The following is a 14,071-nucleotide window of genomic DNA, read 5'->3' on the forward strand; positions in this document are numbered from 1 at the left end:
TGTCGCATAAATATCTTATTTATTTTCATATTTTGTTTTATATTTTTTTATGTACAGTACAGGCCAAAAGTTTGGACACAGCTTCTCATTCAAAGCGTTTTCTTTATTTTCATGAGTATGAAAATTGTAGATTCACACTGAAGGCATCAAAACTATGAATTGACACATGTGGAATTATATACATAACAAAAAAGTGTGAAACAACTGAAAATATGTCATATTCTAGGTTCTTCAAAGTAGCCACGTTTGCTTTGATTACTGCTTTGCCCACTTTTGGCATTCTCTTGATGAGCTGCAAGAGGTAGTCACCTGAAATGATCTTCCAACAGTCTTAAAGGAGTTCCCAGAGATGCTTAGCACTTGTTGGCCCTTTTGCCTTCACTCTGCGGTCCAGCTCACCCCAAACCATCTCGATTGGGTTCAGGTCCGGTGAGTGTGGAGGCAAAGTCATCTGGTGCAGCACCCCATCACTCTCCTTCATGGTCAAATAGCACTTACACAGCCTGGAGGTGTGTTTGGGGTCATTGTCCTGTTGAAAAATAAATGATGGTCCAACTAAACGCAAACCGGATGGAATAGCATGTCGCTGCAAGATGCTGTGGTAGCCATGCTGGTTCAGTATGCCTTCAATGTATATATTTGAATAAATCCCCAACAGTGTCACCAACAGTGTCACCAGCAAAGCACCCCCACACCATCACACCTCCTCCTCCTCCATGCTTTACGGTGGGAACCAGGCATGTAGAGTCCATCCGTTCACCTTTTCTGCGTCGCACAAAGACACTGTGGTTGGAACTAGGGATGAGCGAACTCGAACTGTATAGTTCGGGTTCGTACCGAATTTTGGGGTGTCCGTGACACGGACCCGAACCCGGACATTTTCGTAAAAGTCCGGGTTCGGGTTCGGTGTTCGTCGCTTTCTTCGCGCTTTTGTGACGCTTTCTTGGCGCTTTTTGAAAGGCTGCAAAGCAGCCAATCAACAAGCGTCATACTACTTGCCCCAAGAGGCCATCACAGCCATGCCTACTATTGGCATGGCTGTGATTGGCCAGAGCACCATGTGACCCAGCCTCTATTTAAGCTGGAGTCACATAGCGCCGCCCGTCACTCTGCTCTGATTAGCGTAGGGAGAGGTTGCGGCTGCGACAGTAGGGCGAGATTAGGCAGATTAACTCCTCCAAAGGACTTGATTAACTGATCGATCTGCAGCTGTGGATCATTGAGCTGCTGATCCTCAATTGCTCACTGTTTTTAGGCTGCACAGACCGTTTGTCAGTCTCATTTTTCTGGGGTGATCGGCGGCCATTTTGTGTCTTGTGGTGCGCCAGCACAAGCTGCGACCAAGTGCATTTAACCCTCAATGGTGTGGTTGTTTTTTGGCTAAAGCCTACATCAGGGTGAAGCTGTGACACCAAGTGCATTTAACCAGCAATAGTCTGTTCATTTTTTGGCCATATACAAAATCAGGGGCAAGCTGCGCCTGTCACCAAGTGCATTTAACCCTCAATGGTGTGGTTGTTTTTTGGCTAAAGCCTACATCAGGGTGAAGCTGTCACACCAAGTGCATTTAACCAGCAATAGTCTGTTCATTTTTTGGCCATATACAAAATCAGGGGCAAGCTGCGCCTGTCACCAAGTGCATTTAACCCTCAATGGTGTGGTTGTTTTTTGGCTAAAGCCTACATCAGGGTGAAGCTGTCACACCAAGTGCATTTAACCAGCAATAGTCTGTTCATTTTTTGGCCATATACAAAATCAGGGGCAAGCTGCGCCTGTCACCAAGTGCATTTAACCCTCAATGGTGTGGTTGTTTTTTGGCTAAAGCCTACATCAGGGTGAAGCTGTCACACCAAGTGCATTTAACCAGCAATAGTCTGTTCATTTTTTGGCCATATCCCAGTCTAATTCTGTCACTAAATCCATACCGGTCACCCAGCGCCTAAATACTAGGCCTCAAATTTATATCCAGCTAAATCTGTCCCTAGTGCTGTAGCTGGGCGAGTTATTTAGTGTCCGTTCAAGCACATTTCTTGTTCTGGGTTGAAATACAATTCCCAATTTAGCAATTTCATAATTTAGTGGTTCCTGCTATATCAGAGCTATTTGAAATCTATCCCAAAAAGGGTATATAATATTGAAGGTGCACATAGGGTCATTCAGAGTAACTTCACACACACCCGCTACTGTGTATTTCCAAGTCTAATTCTGTCACTAAATCCATACCGGTGACCCAGCGCCTAAATACTAGGCCTCAAATTTAATTCCCTCTAAATCTCTCGTTACCCACCGCTGTACTGTTGTTGCTGGGCAAGATATTTAGTGTCCGTCAAAGCACATTTTTTGTTCTGGGTTGAAGTACAATTCCCAATTTAGCAATTTCATAATTTAGTGGTTTCTGCTATATCAGAGCTATTTGAAATCTATCCCAAAAAGGGTATATAATATTGAAGGTGCACATAGGGTCATTCAGAATAACTTCACACACACCCGCTACTGTGTATTTCCAAGTCTAATTCTGTCACTAAACCCATACCTGTCACCCAGCGCCTAAATACTAGGCCTCAAATTTAAATCCCTCTAAATCTCTCGTTACCGTTGTCCTGTTGTAGCTGGGAAAGTTATTTAGTGCCCGTCAAAGCACATTTTTTGTTCTGGGTTGAAGTACAATTCCCAATTTAGCAATTTCATAATTTAGTGGTTCCTGCTATATCAGAGCTATTTGAAATCTATCCCAAAAAGGGTATATAATATTGAAGGTGCACATAGGGTCATTCAGAATAACTTCACACACACCCGCTACTGTGTATTTCCAAGTCTAATTCTGTCACTAAATCCATACCGGTGACCCAGCGCCTAAATACTAGGCCTCAAATTTAATTCCCTCTAAATCTCTCGTTACCCACCGGTGTACTGTTGTTGCTGGGCAAGATATTTAGTGTCCGTCAAAGCACATTTTTTGTTCTGGGTTGAAGTACAATTCCCAATTTAGCAATTTCATAATTTAGTGGTTTCTGCTATATCAGAGCTATTTGAAATCTATCCCTAAAAGGGTATATAATATTGAAGGTGCACATAGGGTCATTCAGAATAACTTCACACACACCCGCTACTGTGTATTTCCAAGTCTAATTCTGTCACTAAACCCATACCTGTCACCCAGCGCCTAAATACTAGGCCTCAAATTTAAATCCCTCTAAATCTCTCGTTACCGTTGTCCTGTTGTAGCTGGGAAAGTTATTTAGTGCCCGTCAAAGCACATTTTTTGTTCTGGGTTGAAGTACAATTCCCAATTTAGCAATTTCATAATTTAGTGGTTTCTGCTATATCAGAGCTATTTGAAATCTATCCCTAAAAGGGTATATAATATTGAAGGTGCACATAGGGTCATTCAGAATAACTTCACACACACCCGCTACTGTGTATTTCCAAGTCTAATTCTGTCACTAAATCCATACCGGTGACCCAGCGCCTAAATACTAGGCCTCAAATTTAATTCCCTCTAAATCTCTCGTTACCCACCGTTGTACTGTTGTTGCTGGGCAAGATATTTAGTGTCCGTCAAAGCACATTTTTTGTTCTGGGTTGAAGTACAATTCCCAATTTAGCAATTTCATAATTTAGTGGTTTCTGCTATATCAGAGCTATTTGAAATCTATCCCTAAAAGGGTATATAATATTCAAGGTGCACATTGGGTCATTCAGAATAACTTCACACACACACGCTTCTGTGCATTTCCAAGTCTAATTCTGTCACTAAATCCATACCGGTCACCCAGCGCCTAAATACTAGGCCTCAAATTTATATCCCGCTGAATTTGAATACAATACATTGGGCCAAATAATATATTTGTTGTTGTGGTGAACCATAACAATGAGAAAAACATCTAGTAAGGGACGCGGACGTGGACATGGTCGTGGTGGTGTTAGTGGACCCTCTGGTGCTGGGAGAGGACGTGGCCGTTCTGCCACATCCACACGTCCTAGTGTACCAACTACTTCAGGTCCCAGTAGCCGCCAGAATTTACAGCGATATATGGTGGGGCCCAATGCCGTTCTAAGGATGGTAAGGCCTGAGCAGGTACAGGCATTAGTCAATTGGGTGGCCGACAGTGGATCCAGCACGTTCACATTATCTCCCACCCAGTCTTCTGCAGAAAGCGCACAGATGGCGCCTGAAAACCAACCCCATCAGTCTGTCACATCACCCCCATGCATACCAGGGAAACTGTCTCAGCCTCAAGTTATGCAGCAGTCTCTTATGCTGTTTGAAGACTCCGCTGGCAGGGTTTCCCAAGGGCATCCACCTAGCCCTTCCCCAGCGGTGAAAGACATAGAATGCACTGACGCACAACCACTTATGTTTCCTGATGATGAGGACATGGGAATACCACCTCAGCATGTCTCTGATGATGACGAAACACAGGTGCCAACTGCTGCGTCTTTCTGCAGTGTGCAGACTGAACAGGAGGTCAGGGATCAAGACTGGGTGGAAGACGATGCAGGGGACGATGAGGTCCTAGACCCCACATGGAATGAAGGTCGTGCCACTGACTTTCACAGTTCGGAGGAAGAGGCAGTGGTGAGACCGAGCCAACAGCGTAGCAAAAGAGGGAGCAGTGGGCAAAAGCAGAACACCCGCCGCCAAGAGACTCCGCCTGCTACTGACCGCCGCCATCTGGGACCGAGCACCCCAAAGGCAGCTTCAAGGAGTTCCCTGGCATGGCACTTCTTCAAACAATGTGCTGACGACAAGACCCGAGTGGTTTGCACGCTGTGCCATCAGAGCCTGAAGCGAGGCATTAACGTTCTGAACCTGAGCACAACCTGCATGACCAGGCACCTGCATGCAAAGCATGAACTGCAGTGGAGTAAACACCTTAAAACCAAGGAAGTCACTCAGGCTCCCCCTGCTACCTCTTCTGCTGCTGCCGCCTCGGCCTATTCTGCTGCTGCCGCCTCGGCCTCTTCCTCCGCCTCTGGAGGAACGTTGGCACCTGCCGCCCAGCAAACAGGGGATGTACCACCAACACCACCACCACCACCTCCGTCACCAAGCGTCTCAACCATGTCACACGCCAGCGTTCAGCTCTCCATCTCACAAACATTTGATAGAAAGCGTAAATTCCCACCTAGCCACCCTCGATCCCTGGCCCTGAATGCCAGCATTTCTAAACTACTGGCCTATGAAATGCTGTCATTTAGGCTGGTGGACACAGACAGCTTCAAACAGCTCATGTCGCTTGCTGTCCCACAGTATGTTGTTCCCAGCCGGCACTACTTCTCCAAGAGAGCCGTGCCTTCCCTGCACAACCAAGTATCCGATAAAATCAAGTGTGCACTGCGCAACGCCATCTGTGGCAAGGTCCACCTAACCACAGATACGTGGACCAGTAAGCACGGCCAGGGACGCTATATCTCCCTAACTGCACACTGGGTAAATGTAGTGGCAGCTGGGCCCCAGGCGGAGAGCTGTTTGGCGCACGTCCTTCCGCCGCCAAGGATCGCAGGGCAACATTCTTTGCCTCCTGTTGCCACCTCCTCCTTCTCGGCTTCCTCCTCCTCTTCTTCCACCTGCTCATCCAGTCAGCCACACACCTTCACCACCAACTTCAGCACAGCCCGGGGTAAACGTCAGCAGGCCATTCTGAAACTCATATGTTTGGGGGACAGGCCCCACACCGCACAGGAGTTGTGGCGGGGTATAGAACAACAGACCGACGAGTGGTTGCTGCCGGTGAGCCTCAAGCCCGGCCTGGTGGTGTGTGATAATGGGCGAAATCTCGTTGCAGCTCTGGGACTAGCCAATTTGACGCACATCCCTTGCTTGGCGCATGTGCTGAATTTGGTGGTGCAGAAGTTCATTCACAACTACCCCGACATGTCAGAGCTGCTGCATAAAGTGCGGGCCGTCTGTTCGCGCTTCCGGCGTTCACATCCTGCTGCTGCTCGCCTGTCTGCGCTACAGCGTAACTTCGGCCTTCCCGCTCACCGCCTCATATGCGACGTGCCCACCAGGTGGAACTCCACCTTGCACATGCTGGACAGACTGTGCGAGCAGCAGCAGGCCATAGTGGAGTTTCAGCTGCAGCACGCACGGGTCAGTCGCACTACAGAACAGCACCACTTCACCACCAATGACTGGGCCTCCATGCGAGACCTGTGTGCCCTGTTGCGCTGTTTCGAGTACTCCACCAACATGGCCAGTGGCGATGACACCGTTATCAGCGTTACAATACCACTTCTATGTCTCCTTGAGAAAACACTTAGGGCGATGATGGAACAGGAGGTGGCCCAGGAGGAGGAGGAGGAGGATGAGGAAGAGGGGTCATTTTTAGCACTTTCAGGCCAGTCTCTTCGAAGTGACTCAGAGGGAGGTTTTTTGCAACAGCAGAGGCCAGGTACAAATGTGGCCAGCCAGGGCCCACTACTGGAGGACGAGGAGGACGAGGATGAGGAGGAGGTGGAGGAGGATGAGGATGAAGCATGGTCACAGCGGGGTGGCACCCAACGCAGCTCGGGTCCATCACTGGTGCGTGGCTGGGGGGAAAGGCAGGACGATGACGATACGCCTCCCACAGAGGACAGCTTGTCCTTACCCCTGGGCAGCCTGGCACACATGAGCGACTACATGCTGCAGTGCCTGCGCAACGACAGCAGAGTTGCCCACATTTTAACCTGTGCGGACTACTGGGTTGCCACCCTGCTGGATCCACGCTACAAAGACAATGTGCCCACCTTACTTCCTGCACTGGAGCGTGATAGGAAGATGCGCGAGTACAAGCGCACGTTGGTAGACGCGCTACTGAGAGCATTCCCAAATGTCACAGGGGAACAAGTGGAAGCCCAAGGCCAAGGCAGAGGAGGAGCAAGAGGTCGCCAAGGCAGCTGTGTCACGGCCAGCTCCTCTGAGGGCAGGGTTAGCATGGCAGAGATGTGGAAAACTTTTGTCAACACGCCACAGCTAACTGCACCACCACCTGATACGCAACGTGTTAGCAGGAGGCAACATTTTACTAACATGGTGGAACAGTACGTGTGCACACCCCTCCACGTACTGACTGATGGTTCGGCCCCATTCAACTTCTGGGTCTCTAAATTGTCCACGTGGCCAGAGCTAGCCTTTTATGCCTTGGAGGTGCTGGCCTGCCCGGCAGCCAGCGTTTTGTCTGAACGTGTATTCAGCACGGCAGGGGGCGTCATTACAGACAAACGCAGCCGCCTGTCTACAGCCAATGTGGACAAGCTGACGTTCATAAAAATGAACCAGGCATGGATCCCACAGGACCTGTCCGTCCCTTGTCCAGATTAGACATTAACTACCTCCCCATAACCATATATTATTGGACTCCAGGGCACTTCCTCATTCAATCCTATTTTTATTTTCATTTTACCATTATATTGCGAGGCTACCCAAAGTTGAATGAACCTCTCCTCTGCCTGTGTGCTAGGCCTAAATATATGCCAATGGACTGTTGCAGTGGTGGCTGACATGAAGCCTGATTCTCTGCTATGACATGCAGACTAATTCTCTGCTGACATGAAGCCAGATTGTCTGTTACGGGACCTCTCTCCTCTGCCTGGGTGCTGGGCCTAAATTTATGACAATGGACTGTTGCAGTGGTGGCTGACGTGAAGCCTGATTCTCTGCTATGACATGCAGACTGATTCTCTGCTGTCATGAAGCCAGATTGTCTGTTACGGGACCTTTCTCCTCTACCTGGGTTCTGGGCCTAAATTTATGAAAATTGACTCTTACAGTGGTGGGTGACGTGAAGCCTGATTCTCTGCTATGATATGAAGACTGATTCTCTGCTGACATGAAGCCAGATTGTCTGTTACGGGACCTCTCTCCTCTGCCTGGGTGCTGGGCCTAAATATATGCCAATGGACTGTTGCAGTGGTGGCTGACGTGAAGCCTCATTCTCTGCTATGACATGCAGACTAATTCTCTGCTGACATGAAGACAGATTCTCTGTTACGGGACCTCTCTCCTCTGCCTGGGTGCCGGGGCCTAAATATCTGAGAATGGACTGTTCCAGTGGTGGCTGACGTGAAGCCTCATTCTCTGCTATGACATGCAGACTAATTCTCTGCTGACATGAAGACAGATTCTCTGTTACGGGACCTCCCTCCTCTGCCTGGGTGCTGGGCCTAAATATATGCCAATGGACTGTTGCAGTGGTGGCTGACGTGAAGCCTCATTCTCTGCTATGACATGCAGACTAATTCTCTGCTGACATGAAGACAGATTCTCTGTTACGGGACCTCCCTCCTCTGCCTGGGTGCTGGGCCTAAATATATGCCAATGGACTGTTGCAGTGGTGGCTGACGTGAAGCCTCATTCTCTGCTATGACATGCAGACTAATTCTCTGCTGACATGAAGACAGATTCTCTGTTACGGGACCTCTCTCCTCTGCCTGGGTGCCGGGGCCTAAATATCTGAGAATGGACTGTTCCAGTGGTGGGTGACGGGAAGCCAGATTCTCTGCTATGGAACCTCTCTCCAATTGATTTTGGTTAATTTTTATTTATTTAATTTTTATTTTAATTCATTTCCCTATCCACATTTGTTTGCAGGGGATTTACCTACATGTTGCTGCCTTTTGCAGCCCTCTAGCTCTTTCCTGGGCTGTTTTACAGCCTTTTTAGTGCCGAAAAGTTCGGGTCCCCATTGACTTCAATGGGGTTCGGGTTCGGGACGAAGTTCGGATCGGGTTCGGATCCCGAACCCGAACATTTCCGGGATGTTCGGCCGAACTTCTCGAACCCGAACATCCAGGTGTTCGCTCAACTCTAGTTGGAACCAAAGATCTCAAATTTGGACTCATCAGACCAAAGCACAGATTTCCACTGGTCTAATGTCCATTCCTTGTGTTCTTTAGCCCAAACAAGTCTTTTCTGCTTGTTGCCTGTCCTTAGCAGTGGTTTCCTAGCATATATTCTACCATGAAGGCCTGATTCATACAGTCTCCTCTTAACAGTTGTTCTAGAGATGTGTCTGCTGCTAGAACTCTGTGTGGCATTGACCTGGTCTCTAATCTGAGCTCCTGTTAACCTGCGATTTCTGAGTCTGGTGACTCGGATGAACTTATCCTCCGCAGCAGAGGTGACTCTTGGTCTTCCTTTCCTGGGGCGGTCCGCATGTGAGCTAGTTTCTTTGTAGCGCTTGATGGTTTTTGTGACTGCACTTGGGGACACTTTCAAAGTTTTCCCAATTTTTCAGACTGACTGACCTTCATTTCTTAAAGTAATGATGGCCACTTGTTTTTCTTTACTTAGCTGCTTTTTTCTTGCAATAATACAAATTCTAACAGTCTATTCAGTAGGACTATCAGCTGTGTATCCACCTGACTTCTCCACAACGCAACTTATGGTCCCATTTATAAGGCAAGAAATCCCACTTATTAAACCTGACAGGGCACACCTGTGAAGTGAAAACCATTTCAGGTGACTACCTCTTGAAGCTCATCAAGAGAATGCCAAGAGTGTGCAAAGCAGCAATCAATGCAAAAGGTGGCTACTACGAAGAATCTAGAATATGACATATTTTCAGTTGTTTCACACTTTTTTGTTATGTATATAATTCCACATGTGTTAATTCATAGTTCTGATGCCTTCAGTGTGAATCTACAATTTTCATAGTCTTGAAAATAAAGAAAACTTTTTGAATGAGAAGATGTGTCCAAACTCTTGGTCTGTACTGTATATACATAAAAAAAAATATAAAACAAAATAAGAAAATAAATAAGACATTTATGCAACATTCTCTCTTGAGTGCCGTGGTCTTCCTATCGACACTGAACTCAGAAAGGGCTTACCCAGGAGGAGGACTAAAATATTTTTTTGTCAGGACCTGCTGACTTCTGATATGCTGACTTCTGTCTCTGCAGCTCAGTTGTCATCTTTCCTGTGTAGACTGGGATAGCATGAAGAAAGTTATTTTATCATTAGAGAGTAAGGGTCATAATGACATATCTGTGGTACTGCTGGAGACATATATAAAAAAAAGTAAAAGGTAACTCTATGCGCTATAAAAACTGATGATTCTCTATGCATCTCTGCAGTGCCTCTTGATTAGAGATGAGCTAATTTTTCAAAAATTCGATTTGCCAGTTCACCAAATTTAACAAAAAAAATTTGGTTAAATCTGAATTTATTTGCAGCGAATCGCAATAAAAAAGACTATTTCCTGGCTGCAGAGAGCCTTTATAGTGGTGTAGAAAACTATGCCTTGCAGTAACATGCATAGGGAGTCTGCTTTGGTAGTGAAATAATACTGTGAGTCACTATGACATGCAGATGACAGGCGTTGCTCTTAAAATCACTGCACAATTCACTTATTTGGGCAGTCACGGGGCCAAAACTGACAAAATAACTCAAGTATGAACTCAGCCTTACAGGTCGATGTTAGCGCCAAGAAGAAGCAAACTCCTTTTATACAGTCGTCAGCAGATTCTATTAAATGCTTAAACAAGTAGAGCCTCCCGAGTGGAGAGGGTGTCAGCAGTAAGTTTGTGTTGACGTCACTGATTATTTTACCCTTCCTCTGATCCGCCAGAACAATAACTCCCCAAAAAACTAATCCTGTCTGTTGAGCATCTGCTTTCACTCGGTCAGCATTTGATCAATAATCCATCAGTATTGCTAATGCCAAAAAAAGCAGGTGTGGATCCAAAACAGAGAAAACACATGAATTAAATATTTGCAAGTCTTCTGTGTTTTGTACTCACTCCAGCTTTTGGCTACCAAATCACAAGCCAATTATTATATTTTTTTGAACGAGAGAAAAAAAAATGTTTATTTCACAAACAGGACATTAAAACATATAAAATACAACACAGAAGCGACAAAGCCACAATATTTCAAAGACAAACTGAAAAAACAAGTGCTTCATCATCAAGAATGGATTAACGACCAGTGTCGGGATGGCCACGATCATGAAATGTATGGGGTTATAGCTGATAACTGGAGGACAGTCCAGCAAACAAGTCGATTCCAGCTCATTCCTACAATGCAGGCTTCACAATAACAGCTGGTAGGTAACTGGTCGATATAAGTCACACCCAAAAATCTTCATAAATAAACCTTAGTATGTGCAGGTCTTACAGCCACTTCAACAGAATGGTAAGAAGCGGTATAACATATAAAAAACACTGCAGGGATCATGTCTAAGACATGTAAGACATCCGGGGGGTCCCGAACATTGTGGACAAGGTCCGAAATGAGAGTCGTCCATGTGTTCAATACTGGATGTTATTAATGGCCAGCTCCGTGATCAATCCCAGCACTCAGATTAGGTAGTCCTTACTGAGGAACTTAACTTTTCCTTCAGAATGCACTGATGCCACAGATGCCGTCACTGTGACGAGTTAGGTTGCTGATAAGGGGATTCTTTTCAATTCTCTTTTTATTGGTTTTATAGTAAGATCCAGATCTAATTCGGAATAACAATTGAACAATTATAGTACAAGGTACAGTATCAGAGAGAAACTGTGATGGTGCAACATCTGAGTACAAGTTAAACATTCACAATGTACAGGTAGATGCATATCATACATAATTAGAAGTACCTTGCATGTAAGATTGGATAAAGAATCAAACTTCTTATTAGGAGTTTTATAAATGTTTTAAATGGGGGGATGGACAGAGGGGGGGAGGTTAGGAGGAGAAAAGGGAGGAGAGGGGAGTTGAAATGGAAGGGGGCAGGGTTCGGGATTTGTGTTTCAGATTCAGTCCAGAGTAGTTTGAGATAATGAACCGATCTGTTGTAATATCTGAGGAGTTGACCGAAACATGATCCAGTCATGCCAGATCATTTGAAATTTAGTGTGAGAGCGTAGTTCCCAAGCTGATAGTTCTTCCATCAGGAAGAAGAAATTAAATTTTTGTAGCCATTGAGCTATGCTAGGGGCTTTCTGTTGATTCCACTGTTGTGGAATTAGAGATTTTGCAGAGTCCATGAGGTGTTGGAAAAGGATCCTTTTCCCAGGAGGGATTCCTTCAAGTCTAATGTTGAGGAGGATGGAGACTGAGGAGGGGTCTGAGGTCAAAGAGCATATTTGTTTCATCAGATTCAGTACCTCTTACCAGCAGGGAGTTAATACAGGGCATGTCCACCACATGTGGATGTATGTGCCCTGTGAAGAGTTGCACTTCCAGCATGTGTCTAGATCGAGGCATCCCTTTGTTTAAGCCTAACCGGGATGCGAAACCATGTGGAGACAAGCTTAAAATAATTTTCTTGTAGTCGAATACATCGTGAGATGCCATGAGATTTCCTATAAATCTGATAAGTGGATTCTAAAGTGTCTGAAGAAATGCGAGTAAAGACATTGGAATAAATTGTCCACTTCCTCCGTGACCTCATCCTTTGATTTACAAATATCATTACATAAAGTCTTGAAGTCCTCTGCGTGGATGGCATAAGAAATGTCCATGCGAGGTTCGACGGGAACAGCGAAAACAAGCTTTGTGGCCGACACTGATCCAGACACGTCATACCCGGTCCACATTGCTGCTAGCCACATAAGGTCCTGAGAACTGATCACCAACTTACCGATCCCTATGATAGCCGTGAGAGCCTCAGAGCCGTTACACAGGAAGAGGGGAGGCAAGTAAATGTCTCTGCTAACACCTCCAATAGATTGTCCTCTGTGTATGTCCCGCAGAACCAACCTGTCCACACAATCTGGTCCTCTGTGCTTGCCTTGGTGAGTGGAGGCATGGATGAAATCTGTATGAGCAAAGCCAATTGATCTCTGTCCTTTCCTTTGAGTCCAGGTAAACCAGAAAAATTGGCTTTAGGTTCAGCACTGAGCCCACCTTAATGGCAAGACCCTTCTGCTTCTCGGCAGCTATGTGGGCGGACAGGTTCTTCGAATACTCTTTCAGTCTGGTGTATGAGAAATTATACATAGGTGTCACGCTGTACAGTATCCATTGTTTTTGAAGGAGCAAAGCAGCCTGTGCCGGATCAAGAGTTTCCTACAAGGGTGTGCACTGCTGAATTTTTATTTTAGACAAGTTTCGCAATGCAGACCGCCGACTTGCCGAGGTCAAGCTTTTGGGAGGATACCTCAAACTGTGAAAATGACTGCTCCTTCGTGCTGATGACCTACTTCTGAGGGTTAACACCCCATCAGTAGGTGTTTCCATATTCTTGTAAACAGAGATCTTCACAGACAAATGTATACAAACTCTGCTGCCATCTTTCTAGGCTCCACATCTCCAGTCACCTGACCAGACATATTTACCAGCATCTGTTCCAGGAAATGAAGCAGTAGAATGATGTTGTTCATCCCATAGTCCTGGCAACTGACAAATAATGTCGCCTTCTCAAAGGGCTTGAGCAAACAGCAGGTGTCACGCATGAGCTGCCACTGGCTGACATCGAAGTTACACAAGGGAATACTCCTGTCCGCTTGGATCGTAAAGAAATTGTTCATGGCTTTTCTCTGTTCGTATAGTCGGTCCAAAATATGGAGGGTGGAATTCCAAAGGGTGGAAACATCACATATCAGTAGACATGAGCGATTTGAAGCTGACAAAGTAGAATTCTATCCGTATTTCAGGAAAAATTTGATTCGCACCGAAGGCAAACTTTTTTGCGCTTCGTGGTAACTAGGGTTGAGCGAACCCTACCTAACTTTAGGATTTTTGGACCTCGGACCCGAACCCAAATATTTCAGTAAAAGTTTGGGTTCGGCGACTTCTTGGCACTTTTTGAAAGGCTGCAGAGCAGCCAATCAACAAGCGTTTAACTGTGTGCCCTCAGAAGCCACCACAGCCATGCCTACTAATGGCATGGCTGTGATTGGCCAGTGCAGCATGTGACCCAGCCTCTATATAAGCTGGAGTCATGTAGCGCTGCACGTCACTCTGCTGTGCTTAGTGTAGGCATAGGATGCTGCTGCTGTGAGGGAGAGAATAGAACAGAATCTTTAATCAGAACTCCAATTGAACTCAGCGATCTACATAGATTTTGTTGTGTGGGTACAGTGCACAATCGTTTTACCCTGCCCTGAGCCCAGTGACAGAGAAAAATAACTTTTATCCGTCTGTTAGTTAGGT

The 14,071-nt window shown here is 46.1% G+C and overlaps 1 pseudogene; it reads right to left on the minus strand.

Moving 5' to 3' along the window:
• Positions 1–11,241: 11,241 nt before the first annotated feature.
• Positions 11,242–13,156, minus strand: LOC122931130 (annotated as a pseudogene).
• Positions 13,157–14,071: the final 915 nt, after the last annotated feature.

The sequence above is a fragment of the Bufo gargarizans genome, chromosome 3, assembly GCF_014858855.1.
Source record: "Bufo gargarizans isolate SCDJY-AF-19 chromosome 3, ASM1485885v1, whole genome shotgun sequence".
NCBI classification, from domain to species: domain Eukaryota; kingdom Metazoa; phylum Chordata; class Amphibia; order Anura; family Bufonidae; genus Bufo; species Bufo gargarizans.